We start from the raw sequence: 14,645 nt of genomic DNA on the forward strand, positions 1-14,645 counted from the left end.
TTTATCTGATTCCTTCATACATGTCAAAAATGGTCTGATATTATGTATCTTATCTCTTCAAATTCTCAGTTTTAATGCTGAAATCAGCCATCAGGTGATGTGCTTTTACATTTTCAAATTATATCCTTTAATAATTGCTCTTGCTGTTATATCCTGCTGTGCTTCAGATATAAATTATCCCCCATAAGTTAACATTGATACTTTCACATCATATCCATAAAATATAAATTTTAATTAATTTTTGAATTGAATTCATGCATAGAAATGAAATGGAAAATGTTTATCAAGAATTTAAAATTCAATTTAGATGTTAATCATCAATTTTAACTCTTTGATCGATATTTATATTTTAAACAATTAGGTTCAGATCACAGTTAAAAGAGAAACCTCAGATAATGAAGATCAGGAAACTGTTGAAATGACAGCTAGGCTGAAAAAAGTGGACCATATTATGGATAATCATGAAGAAGATTCTCTTCAGGTAGGGAAGAAATTGTAACAGGTTGGCATTTCAATATTTTGAGCTATAAGTTTAAGATATCAACAAATAACCTTGCCCATCCAAAGCTTTGGTAATTTTGGTAAAACATATTCATCTTTATTTTAAAATAGTTAAGTCACTGATTTTTACTTAATTTAATAGGTTTAATTGCATATAATTTTAAAACAATATCTGAAGTTCCATATTTTCACTGTTTTGTCATTATTAAATTGACTTAGGAGATCATAGTGAAGACAGAGGAAATGGATGCTGAAGAGCAGGAGACCAATGAAATACTAGCTAGCCAGGGAGATATGGACCACAATGTTAAGAATCTGGTAGGAACTTCTCTTGAGGTAATTAATAAATTGAATATGTGATATTAATGCCATTATGGCTCATGTTTCTTTTTTCAACTCATGGATACCTACAGTAGAAAAGATTTCTGTATGTCATCTTATAAAATACAATACTTTATACTAAATCTTTGATGCACAGATAGGTATTTAAGAAAACCACTAATTATTTTTGGCTTGAATGATTATCATGACCACACAGCTGTATAATTACTTGCTAATCGAAAAGACAATAATGTTATATTATTGCTTATTATACAGAGGATGTGTTTGAATTGTATGTGATTTGGACGTATCTTGCAATGCAAGAAGGTAACTCTAGGATAAATATAGAAGTAATATAATAAATGAAACGATTACTATGGTATGACCTGGCATTAAGGTTTTGTATAAAAGTTATCAGACTATAGTGGTGGAAGTTTAAGGTAAAGAGAGTTGAAATTTGCTTAAATGATAGTGATTAGGAATGCCAAATTCAAGTCTTCATAAAAAACGTAGGCAAATTGCAAGAAAAAGGCATTCATAGTATAGGTAATATACTTTACTCATTTAAATTCTAAAATAAATACATTGATCTTCAGGAACCATCTGTTGGAATTTTGATGATAGTTCTGATGAAATCCATAATATAAAATAATCCTAATTCAGTGATTGTATGGAATCCATTATTTATCTGAATCTTTCATGCATGTCAACTAAAGGCCTGATATGAATACCGAATCTCATCTTTAATTCTCAGTTTAGATGTTGCAATTGGATAGCAAGAAGTTTATTTTTCATTTTAAATATGTTTCCATCATTTACTGGTTTTACTCTGATACCTAGTGATGTTATATACAAAAAATGATTGCTTAAGTTAAATATTGAAAATTTAATACCAAATGCATAATATTTTAGAAAAAAAGCACTTTTGATTACTTTTGAATTCCATTTATGCCAAGAAAATTCATAAATACTTAAATTATACCTAAAATCATATATTCTTACTGTTATCTCACTATTTAACTAACTTTGCAGACGATTGTAGACATTGATAAAATAGAAATTGAACAGCAGGAGACTGTTGAAATTCCAGCTAGGCATAGGGATATGGACAACAACGTGGAGAATCAAGAAGGGACTTCTGAGGTATGTAAGAAACATTCTAACCATAATGGCACCAATATAACCATATTATTTTGGTGATATATGTGCTGTTATTGTAAATGCTTCATTTTTCAATTTGTGAATATCCCAAAAAAGAACCGATATTTTTTTGGCATTGAAAAACCCTATTAAAATGCCTTTTTAAGAGTTTTCATTTTCAAGGAACAGTAATAGGTGACATGGTCAGGGTAATTGGACGTGTCATAAAGTATTATAAATGTTTTTTTTAATATAATTTCATGTATTTTCTGTTGGTTGTAATAACCTTGTTGACACTTTTTCTTAGCCCATTCAGGACTTTTAGGTAAAAAAATATAAAATGCAGTTCCTTCCTCAGGTACAAAGTTTTAATTGACCACATTGAAAGCATACAATAAAATTACGGATACTTCTTTCACTCTTAAATTGCCTGATGGAGATCTTTTAAATATATAAGAATATTCAATTATTTTACTTAACTTTAATGTTTTTTAATGCCATTCTTAACTGTTATCTTCTTTTAAATGTTCCAGAAGGCCATAGCTGCAGACCTTACTCTGTTTATGTTAACCTATAAAATATTCCAGATAAAACTATTACAGTCTTTGATGTGAGCAAATTTTTTAAATAAATGTTTGCACTGTCATATTAGCCAACCAACATAAACCATGGTCAAATTGACCAGTTTCTGTTGTTTTAGAATTCAGCAGATCACTAATATTTTGCTCATGGAAATGAGTTACATGCCTTGACAAATTAGGATAAAAGGAAAACAGTGACCTTAGTCTAGATGTGAATATCTCAACCTGAAAGTTATATTATTGATAAATCATGTTGGAAAAAATTCGTACATGTCTTTAATCATTTTGAATATCCAATTTTTGCTTATATTCCCTTCTTATTAATGTTATAGATTAATATAAAACCTTTAAGATAATTTGACAAATGGCCATACAATTTCTAAGTACCATTCAAAATTTGCTTTTTCTCTGCAAACCTTAATGATGCACAAAATTTCTCATTCAGAAATAATATGTAACCTAGGGAAAGTATATTATCTTTTCTCTCTATGATATGCCTATGAATATTATAATTATATTATTATACTATTATTATAATATTATATTATTATACTATTAAATATCTTGGTATTGATTATGATTATTTATGTTTATTAAGGAGCTGTGTGTGCTCCCAAGTCTTCAGAAGGATTCAGAGAGTCATAGTGTTGATTTGGTGGATGGTAAAAGAAGAAATTAGATGGTGTTGAGAATTTCTATGAAAGCTATTAACCAGTCAATGGAAAAGTCATCAATTGAGGAAGAGGACAATTACTCAGCCAACAGTATTGTGAATTTGATGGATGATGATAACTGTGACGAAGTTGAGATTCAGGTAAGGAAAGAAAGCTGTTATGCATTGCTTTTATAACTAACGCTCTTTCATAACAATATGCATTATGTTTTATTCTGAGTGCATTGCTTTTTAAACTTAGGTAATGTTATGAGATAAAATTGCCTTCCATGTGGTTTTGCATGGCTAAATCCTTCTTTAAATGAGGACTGGTATAAAAAAATCTTTAATAACTTTTTATTGAATAACACTTTCATGCAATTTAACTATTAACATTGTCAATTGTTCTGTGTTTAAGAAAATGAAGGACTACAAAATTATTCAAGTACCAGAGTAATTTGAAGAAATTAGCTCCCAAGATGTATGTTCTTGATTAAATTATTTTGAAATTTTAACCATCTGTCATAATAGATAAGAATGGATATCCTTGGCATTAGTATCGTGATAGATGAGGAGAGCTTTAGATAGTGTTATTTGGTGATAAATTGGGGCTTGCTAAGTTCAAAATGAGCTGGTTGTATTCTTGAACAAGTTCATGATTCCAATTAGGCAATGTGATGACTTCTTATAGTTTGTTAAGGAAGCTTATTACTATGAGATAAATAACCCGCCAGACCTATTCTCTGTATTTAGTATGTTATTTAATTTAATTGGTGGGCCAAAACTATTATTCATAATGTTGAGGCATTTTCTTGTTAACAGTATTTAAATATTTTCATTTTATATTTTTAATCAATGGACATCAAAGGTTTACTTATATTTTAACAGTAAGCTCTCCTATAATTTACCTTCTCTAAACTTAAATTGAAACACTGGCAATATCATTTGATGTTAGAAGGTTCAATGAATAATGTTAATGCTTTTGAAGAAATTAAGACAAATGCTCGGTAATTATTAATTTAAATCGAAATGTATAATTTTAAACCTTGTGTAATTTTATAGATTAGGTTTGAAAGTTTTTGGGGCATTTTATTAATGTTTTACATGGATACAATCTGCATTGGTTATGTTAATATTTTTCAGGATGATTTAGAAGATTTAGGATTGCATTTTTCCTCTGATGAAGAAGTAGACAATAAGGAAGAATGTGATGACAATACTTTGCAGGAGATGGGCGGAGTTACATCGGAACAGTTGAAGACACAAGGTAAGTGGAGCTGGAGACTCAGTTGTCTTACTTTTGCATTTTGAATATTTTAGAAATACTGAAAATGTCAGATACAATATTATGACTAATTACAAAAATTGATGGGAAAATATTTAAATCAGAATAAACCTGTAACATAATTATTATTATCAGGTAATCTACCGGTCAATGTAGGTTATTGGATAGACATAAACACTAATAAAATAATTTCGACCCCTAGCAAAATACAACATTCTACGCTATATCAGGTCCCGTTTCAGCTCTGAGTTCCTTCTTCCTCCCATCATCCAGTCTAACATCCCTATTCTGTTCCTTCTCTTTCCTCATTTGCCTAACATTCTACCCTCCATTAGTCTTCAACATCCAGCTGCAAGTCAATACCCCCTTCAGAAACATTTCCTGCCTCCATAAGATATCTCCAAGCAAACCTTTTTCTTTGCCTACTATACCAAGTACTTCCTCATTTGTTTTCTTTTCTGTCCATTTTACTTCCTCCATTCTTCTCCACACCCACATTTAAAAATCCTTCAGTCAATGTCTATCCTCCTGCTTCAATGACCACATTTCTGCAATGTATATAGCTATCCTCCATATCAAAGTTTCCTAAAGATTCTTTTCATAATGTCCCTGCTCAACATCCCTTTTCCTAAAGCAATTCCTATCCTTATGTCCCTATTACTTTTACTGTGTTGGTCCAATGAATACTGAGATACATAAACTGTTTTTCCAGCTCTTGTTTTTGCCTTCCTATTTTAATGTTAACCTAAGCTTTTTCATCCTAGGAAATTGCATATTCTTTGTTTTATCAATATTGATTCTCATCTCATACCTGTTGTACCGAATTGCCAATTTACTAAGCAATGCTTGCAGCCCCTTGGCTGACTGACAAACTAAAGCTTGGTCATCAGCAATCCTAACTGATTTTATGAATTCCCCACCCACTTTCATTCCTACCTCCAGTTCTTCCCATGCCTTCTTATTCATTTCCTCTGCATACATGTTGAAGAGCAATGGTGATAATGGGCAACCCTGCCTTACACCTCTTCCTAACACTGCCCATCCTGACTCCCCGTTTCCCACTCGCACCTGAGCATTCTTGGACATGAACAGGTAGCAGATTAGCCTCATTTCCCTCTAATCTATTCCTATTTTTGGCATTATATCTTGTGGTCATGTTCTTTATTCCTTTTGATTAAAAATCTCATTGCTGCAATGACATTACATGTACCTCCCCCTTCCTATACCTAAACTGATCATCCTGTAAGTTATTGATTGCCTTACTCTCTTTCCTTTTGGTTATAATCCCAAGAACAACTGCAAAAGACTTTGCAAAATAAAATGCTCTCTTTCAGGAATTGACAAGGCAAAAATCCTAAAAATTAACAAAATAAAATGCATATAATAGATTTCATTTCACTGCTGCTGGTTGTTATTTTCTAAGTCCCTCTTGTTTTCAAACTTTAATAATTTAAGTACCAATCTGATACATACTATATGTTGAACCACAAATATTCCATGGTTGCCTTTTTTACATTTTATACTAACAGTTAAGGATCTCTACCCCTTTTGGCCATGATTATAAATGGAATTGTTGAATATTCTTCCTCAGTTCGGAAGTTTCCTTTGTCAAGGTTTTAGTATACTGATCAATTTAACTCCAGGTTTATTTACTATGGTCTTAATTTGTAGAAACGTTTTTTAAAAGGCATTCCAATTTTTTTGTTTTGAATATTTAACCTTTAATTATTCACTTTAGGGATTTTGGGTATAAAATTAAGTAGGATCCATACATAATAAGTATCATCGTTGCCTCTAAAAATCAGAAGCCAATGATGTTATCCTTACAGGTACCTAAAAAAATTGAAAATTTGTTAATCCTGCATCAATATACCTATACATGTTGGTTTATCTTCTACTCGTCAAAAGTCTACTGAAAATCATTTTCTAGAATATTGTTTCAGCATTTGTCATCAGTACTTGAACTGTTAGATTGGAGTATAATTGTTATATTTTTATCTGCCTTTTTGTTTCAAATACAAGAAAAGGGACAGTAGAGCCATTTCAGGGCTTATAAGAGCATTGCAATGGCAAATTATGTCAGCAGTTTCTTTCTATTTTTGTTCCTTGCTCAAGACTCTTGCAACCACCTTTGCCCATACCTCTTTAACACAAGATCTTCATTAATTTGTTAATGTTGGTTCCACCCAAAAGGCTGGATTCTTTACTAACTAGGGAGGTTATTAAATGCATAGCAGAGTGAGAAATAGTTTCATTTTTGACAGCTCAGAATCAGTTGCAGTGGTCATGAGGTAACTTACCTGGCCTTTATCTTTATTAAGTTGTCACGCTTTCTTATACATTTTTTGCTACTTAAAAACTTCTCAGGCTTAAGACATCATTTGCATCAGCCTTTTTAATTAGTTCCAGGACTCCAAATTTAAGACCTGGAACTAGAGCATTGCTCCCATATACACTAATTTCTTTCATGAAAACAAAAAAAATCAGTCATAACTAATATCCACCATCTTTCTCAATACATGCACAGAGCCAATTAAACTGATATTTATTATTTTTGGGGATATCCTCTACTAAGCCTACAAGTCACAAACCTATCCACTGCTATATTTGGACTACAGCAAGGCAGTCCTGATACCTATTTTATTTACCCTGGAAGTGCATTCACACAAAAAATCCACCATTTTCCATAAAAGAAGTCTGAATCCTTTTGTTTAAGAAGAGCCTTATTATCATGCCAATTATTTATTAGTTGTGCAGATCCAAAATTTGCGGTTTCAGTATTTTTTTAGCTTTGTTTATAATTCCTTAATGATGTAATTTTTTCAAGTGTATAAAACAATAGTTTCAGATATTGTCCTTTTATAGAAATGGCTTACATTCTTAATTTTATATATCCTCTTTGCTTATTTAGTTTCTAGTTTTTTTTTTGGGAATTAACATCTTAGTCCTTAGCAAAGTCCTTGTGAGAAATAATTACCTTTTAAAAAGTTAGCACCTTAATATATTATATTTCACATCCTGTACTCAAGAGATATTTTAGCCTGGAATTATGCCATATCTTTTCATAGTTCCTAATTTCATAATTGAACCAGAGCGCCAAATAATGATGTAACATGAAGTCACAAAAAATTAAAAATATTATCCCTACTGTTATAGATATTATTGCAGCTAAAAGTAAGTTTAGTAGCTACTAACATATTTTTAATTCTAAGGTCCTAATGAGTTATTTTGCCATGCTCATCTTAGTGCAGTGGGCTGATATATCAGCTTTTGTATCCCTGGTGAAAATTGCGGCAGGCCGATATATTGGCTCTTGCGTAGGCTTTTGTTTAAATAATTGTAACTTATGGTTTTTTCTTTAATAATTTATCGTTTTTGTGCTATCAATAGGTTGAATTTGCTAGAACTACATAACCAATTTTTTATCTCTTTTATTTGTAATCTCTTGAATGTTGTGTTGAGTGGTCGTATTGATATATACCTGCTTATTAAGACTTTATTGAGACGGTGGAAATGAGGCCACTGCTTTGTATTCATTTTGGTTTCTCTTGCCGTCCATCCTATCTAATCAATTGTGCCCTGTTTAATGGATTACATTGTCAACAGTTCTCTTTGAGTTAGAACTTGGTTTTTTTCTGCCTTTAGATTGTAAGCACATTGCCGCAGTCTCAAGGAAAGGGTAAAAGTCCCATTTTGACAACACTAAGGTAAGCCTTTTCAACAAAATCAAACTATGCAGAGGCTGACAAAAAAATTTGCAATTCACTGGTTTCTCTTTAATTATCTATAATATTTTCTACACGTCTTTTCGATTCTTTATTATATATAAATATCATAGTTTAATTGCAAAATGTCTTTAAAAAAAATTCTTTTGCGTCTAAAAATCAAAATATTATTGCTCAAAAAATATTCTTCAAATTTATGATAATCTAATAATTACATTCATTATTCAGATGATGTAAATGCACTACATCATTATTAACTTTATTATTATATTTTAAATTAAAAAAACTGCATATGGATATCTAAACAAATAACTTCATAATGTTTTTTTTTCTAAGGCTACACATTTTCTTAAATTAAACTTCGCACTTCTCACTAATACCCCTGAAATCCCAGCCACACTAAGAGGGTTAATATACACTTATCTTGGTCACTTTGAGGTTATAATTTCGCCAATTGGTCCTACATTTATTTCATTGCTAGGTAGTGAAATTTTAAATATATCAAGAAAAAGAATATTATAGTTAATGTATTTTATTCTTTAGAATTAAATTAATAGCCCATGTAATTGAGTCAGAATTATCTGCCCATGATTGAAACTAGGTGATACTCTTTAATTCTTTTTTTATTAAAGCACAATTAATGCTGGCATTTGAAATAGTCATGACAGAGAAGTGCCTCACAATAGATCTTGCCAAAAGCCAGCAAGCAGCTAGCAATAGCTGCTCAGCATAACTTTTTATGACACTTACATTTCGTAATAATAACTTTCTTTTAAACCCAAGAGAATTGTCACATATTATACACTGATACTTTTTTTTGTTTAAAGAAACCACCATAAACTTTGTTTTGAGACCATAAACCTAAAAATAAATTTCCTTTTTAAGCGATAAATATGTTTTTAAATCGTTTTATTTACAGAACTTTAAAGTGGGGGTTTTATTTTCTTTCTTAAATTTCTTGTGAAAAATTTATTTGCTGCAGAAAGTTCTAGCAATCTAAAGGACAACTATATGAAAAGTTATGCCAGGAAATGTGAAACGTCTTTTTTGGATAAATTGTATCAAAATTATGTATAAAAGTAATTTTAAGGGCACCATATGTCTCAGTTGGAAATCAGGGATTGCCATACTAATAGTAGTTTCACATAATAAATAGATGTTATAAATAAATTTAGTATGAAACATAAATTATTTGAGGAAAATGACTTTATCACTTACTAAAATGACCATTTTACCTGATTAGTAATTTGTCCATGAATGAATTGAGGATTTTATTAATCAATAAAGATTTTCATTCTCCTAGTCCCTATCTTAAATATTGTCATTTTGGTATTTTAACTTCTATTGTTGGACTTTGTGCTTTGGGTAAAAAACAGCCACACAGTTAATTTCAATTAATTATCTATTCCCTAGGAAATGAATTTCCCTTTTTTATACACCAGTCTTTTCTCTGATTCCATTCATTTAAAACAGGAAATATTCTTATTTCTTCTCAAAATCCTTTTACAAATTTAATTTTCTAGGCATTTGTTCATGCCAAGTAAACTATTGTGGAAATGTAATGCGTGATGACATTGAACCCTTTTCTTGATAATTTTTTATGTATGTAAGTCAATTTACCACCAGAAAACTATATTCATTTTACTGCGTATCTCTTTGTACTTGTATGTTTAAAGTCAACGATTAGGTGCTCAAGGAATTTGCAAGCTGGTTGAAACAAGCCATCAGTTAAGTAAATTGGTGAACTCTTGTGCAAGGGTCATAATTTAATTTCTTGACATTAAAAATTTTCAATCATCATTTAGATTAAATAATTTTAATGGAACATGAAAATAATTCTTAAACATGATTTTATAAAATCAGGGAATGGAGCAACAAGTATATGTGTTTTAATTTGTTTGTTTCAAATAGAACTTCAATGGATGATTTGATTGTAACAACTCAGGGAAACAATTTCCTGGCCCATATCTTCTGAAAAAGGTATTATAGAAGCTAAATGGTATTCTGCTAACCTTTTTGTGTTGAGTACAAATATTTTCAGCAGACTTTCTGAGAAAAAAACTGAATACATTATTGGGTCAGCATCAGATAATGATGTACTTTGTCCCTGGCCTTTTAGCTTTATTGAAGGAGGCATAGTGAAAATCATCTGAAATGAGCCCACATGCCATAGTACAATTATATTATAGGAGTAATTTATGTACATAAATGTTTAAATGTCATCTGGAGATAAAAAACTTGTTCATTGCAGCTAAAATTTTTCATTGATAAGATTATTTTTCTTTAAATCTTTCAGATAATTGTAAGAAACAAGATTTTGCAGGGAAAGATGCAGGAGGCATTTTATTGCATGCTTGTCAAATCTGCTACAAGGAATTTGCACAAAGGGACCTTCTCAAAGATCATGTCTTGCATATGCATGTTTGGAATGCAACAAAATTCTATTGTGACTCTTGCTCAAAGGCATTTGACAGAAAAAATGACCTTGCAAGGCACATCAACTTGGTGCATGCTGGGAAAAGGAAGTACCAACGTGAATTCTGCACCCTAAACTTCATCAAAACTTTACCTGCGCTCAATAAGTCATCACATAATGCAGAAAGACCATTTAAATGTGCAATATGTTTGAAAGGTTATGTTCAAAAGCAGTATTTAATGAGGCACATTTTGACACATACTGAAGAAAACCCACATAGTTGTGAAATATGCTCAAGAGCATTTACTCATTATTATTATCTAAAAAGGCACATGTTGACACACACGGATGGAAAGAGGCACAAGTGTGAGATATGCTCAAGAGCATTTGCTCGGAATACTCATCTAAAGTCGCTTTTGTTGATTCATACTGGTGAAAAGCCTTACCAGTGCACGATCTGTTTTAAAGGATTTACTCAGAATAGTGATCTTAAAAGGCACGTGTTGACACATACTGGTGAAAAGAGACACAAGTGTGAGATATGCTCAAGATTATTTGCTCGGAATAGTCATCTAAAGATACACTTGTTGAGACATACTGGTGTAAAGCCATACCAGTCCAAGATCTGTTCTAAAGGATTTACTCAGAATAGTGATGTTAAAAGGCATTTGTTGATGCACACCGGAGAAAAAAGTCTCAAGTGTGAGATATGGTCAAGATCATTTGCTTGGAAAAGTGATCTTAAAAGGCATATGATGACACACACTGGAGAAAGACCACATAGTTGCCACGTCTGTTCTAAAGCATTCATTCGGAAAAGAAATCTCAAGTCACACATGAAGTCACACACTGCAAAATGATCAGGGAGCAATGTAAATTATATTCAATTTCATTCACTCATGCTCATAACCGGAGCCTTATTGAAGGCCACATACATTTGAAAGCAGAAATGAGGTTGATATGTTCGTGAGAATTTTAAAAACAAGCTTTATCTTTGAATAAAGGCAGGCTTAGAAACAAGTAAAAAACTAAAGTGCTCGAATTAAAAAAATCCTTCTCCCAAGAAGTACAGAGGCAATGTATGAATGACATGCATAATTTAGATAATGACGTTTATTTAATGATAAAAAACTTCCAAATAATTTTATCACTACCAAAGATCATTATAATACATAAATTTCAAGTTTGTAAAACTGTGACATCATTCTTCTGTTTTGTGAAACTCCTTTGAATAAAAATTAACAGTTATGAAAAATTTCGTTTGACTATCATTCATTTGAATATAATTAAGTGTAGCTACAATGACTTAATGTTCCAATCATTTGATGACCTATGCATGAATCAACTGTGTGTAAATATTTAGATAGGTTGTTGATATAAAAGAGGAATAGTGTAGGACATTATGAGAATATATTTTTTACTTACGCTTTTCAGTGAAGGTGGATTTTTCATTAAGAGTGCTGTTAAGTTTGGCAGTTCATCAACAACCCTGATGTGATGCAAAACGTATTGTTGCATGACTTCATTTAAAGTAAGAAGATACTAAAGAGATCCATCTTCAAATGCACAGAATTTAATTAGTATTAAGTAGACATCTATAGACGTGCCTTTATATATCAATGCTGAAATGCTGCAAGGGTATTCCCCAGCTCTTGCTGAACATTATGAGGATTGTATTGCTGACATTGTCTGGTGGGGAGAGTAAATTAGGAGTTAGGAGTATCTCTTTCTACACAAAAATAGAGATAAGAAATTTACTACTTTCTGTGGAATGATCCTTCGGGATAAGGAGGTGTTGAGGTAAATCAGTCCAAAGTACCTTATTTTTATCTATTTAGGTCAATTAAGGGATCAATAGTGAAAGCTTTTCTCATCCAAACATTTCCAACTTGATTATCCTTAATGCTCCCACTGCTATTGAAGAAATATGACTCAATTGGGAATATAAATGAAGTTTTTTATACCTTGGGTTTCAAATGTATTTTTTAGTTGTATTTCCACTTTGCCTAATCATATGTTGTCTTTGGGCAAGTGGGTCAGGATGTTAGGATTTGTGAATATATGTTTCTATATGAAAATAGATTATAATGCAGGTATTTCTGTGGAATTTGCTTTCTTGATAAAGAGGCTTTGATATATTTCAGTCCAAACCACATGGGGTTAATGAAGGAAGTTTTTATCATCGAAACATTTAAAAATTTATTTACCCAAATACTCCTGCTATTAAACCATATGTGTTCACCATTGGTTTCTTTGGCACTAAGCCACCTGATAATGTATTGGTAACGTCTGGAATCTGCCAAAACATTGTTTGGGAAATTGCTTTTAAAGGGCTTTTAACAAATGCAGCACTCACCTTGCCTTGAGCTTACCCATCCAAATTTCTTAGGCAAGTTATTTTGCAACTTTTCCTTTGCTATCCTTAAGGTCTTACGTACCTCATGCCCCTTTAATCGTCTAATGTCGTACTATTTTGTATATTGTACTGTAGCACTTGATGGCTCTCCATCTTGTGGGTCATCTCAAAGGGATATTAGAATCCTGTTAAATTTCAGCATCTCAGTTTTTATCAGCTGAAATTGAATTAGCCCCACTATACTTTCATAAACTTCAAGTTAATTTCCTAAGGAATTAATTCATTTAAAAAGAAGAATTTCACTTCTGCAAGAAATTCAAGTTTTTCTATTTTAATCAGAAACACAAAAGACTAGTACTCTTACAATATGTTTAAAAAACTATTTGAGAGAAAAATTTGGAACTTGCCTTTCAAACTAAACAGACATGCATTCAGGAAGGAATCATAAATATATCTCTGATTGAAATTGCATTCCTGTGTCAAGTTGAGAACTTTTATACTTATCCCTTATTATCATGCCTTTTCATACTCTCAGGAGAATTCTCTACTTAATGAGGATTTTCCTTAGGAAAGCAACTGGATTATGTTACCATCATTGAAAAAACTTAATCCCCAATTCATTAACTCTCTAGTTCACTGAAATTTGATAATAAAAGTTTTAGATTATCTTGCTATAATAATTGAATGTTTTTGTAAAAAATTCTCCTGGAAATATACTGTATGAATATAATGACTAAAAAATTTTGCATACATAATAAGAGAATAGGTTACCTCCAGATATGGCCCAAGGAATGGTCCTCAAGGTCATTTTGAATATGGTCTACAAACATGTATGCATTAGTTTATAAACTATTCGCATGTATCTAATTAAAAATGCACCTTAATTTGAGGTTATGAGAGAATTTATGTGTTTATATGTTGAGTGCCATTTGAAAAACAGAGATGCGTAATGGGCAAATTTCCTAATTACTTGCTGAACTTAAACAGTTATTCAGTTACTGGGGTTGAGCAAATAACATGAAAGGTTTTAAAATTCAATCAGAGCAATTGAGGAAATTTAAATGCTAGCGGTAAGATATTACAATACTCATTCTCATTTTTAAAAATTCCTTTTTTTATTGGGTATCCATGCAATAGGAGCCTTACAAAGAGCATATACACAATTTTGAACTTATATATATAGATGTTAAAATGTTTGGTCCAAAGTTGCTTTCTCCAAAAATGGCAGAACTTTTCTACTCTGATATTAATTGAATTTTATTACCTTTTATGTTATTTTCTCAACACCAGTCACTGAGTTACAGACTAAAGTTCAGTAAGTAATTGGGAAATTTGCCCATTATGCATCCTTATTTTTCAAATGGCCCTCCAAAAATTCTCTCAATTCTCTAGAAGTATTTATTAAGGCTTGAAAGGAGCAAAATTTCTATTTTTTACACTATTATCATGCATATTTGTTCATACAATATCGTTATATATCCCTCTTTTGGTCATATATTAAACCTAATAGTGTTTTCAGGTTTGGGAATTATTTGCGTATTAAAGTATTAATGGTATCTATCTGGAGATGCAAATACATCAATTGCATAAAAATCTAAATTTTACTAATTTTCTTTAAAAAAGCATTGCAATTTTCCCAGGAAAGCTTGTCCTATACACTATAATATT

This window comes from Hetaerina americana, unplaced genomic scaffold (assembly GCF_022747635.1).
Source record: "Hetaerina americana unplaced genomic scaffold, ioHetAmer1.1.p SCAF_45, whole genome shotgun sequence".
In the NCBI taxonomy this organism is placed as follows: Eukaryota; Metazoa; Arthropoda; class Insecta; order Odonata; family Calopterygidae; genus Hetaerina; species Hetaerina americana.